Genomic DNA, 481 nt, shown 5'->3' on the forward strand with positions numbered 1-481 from the left:
ATCACACATTTTTATCTATTCTAAATGTTATGGCTATATATTCAACAACAACCAATAATAACGCCTTTAACTGACAGGACTATGTAAAACTGAAATATAATGTATATTATAGTAACTACATACAGTACTTCGATAACTTGCCATTCCCTTTTGGACTTCTCAACCTTGACTTTTGACATTTGTCTCCATTTTTGCAAGTAGATTTAAGACCACAGGGACAATCACATTTTTTTTTTTTTCTTCATCAGTTCCTTTGTATGTTATACTAAACATAGAAACTAAAATAAAACTGGTCATTCACTCCCAAGTTGGTGGTCGTCTCCTGCTGTTTGAGAATCAATAGATAATCTAATGCAAAGTGGAACTGGCCCTTTAAGTTGACAAATCATCTATAAGGGATTTAAAACTTCCCCATCCATACTTTACTACAAGAAGACACACACACACACACACACACACACACACACACACACACACACAC

At 34.3% G+C, this 481-nt stretch overlaps 1 protein-coding gene across 9 annotated transcripts in view; it reads left to right on the forward strand.

Moving 5' to 3' along the window:
- The window catches only part of pard3ab (par-3 family cell polarity regulator alpha, b), a 351497-nt gene that overhangs the window by 65650 nt on the left and 285366 nt on the right, over nucleotides 1-481 (forward strand). The window lies entirely within an intron of this gene.

Source organism: Etheostoma spectabile, chromosome 12, assembly GCF_008692095.1.
Source record: "Etheostoma spectabile isolate EspeVRDwgs_2016 chromosome 12, UIUC_Espe_1.0, whole genome shotgun sequence".
Taxonomy (NCBI): domain Eukaryota; kingdom Metazoa; phylum Chordata; class Actinopteri; order Perciformes; family Percidae; genus Etheostoma; species Etheostoma spectabile.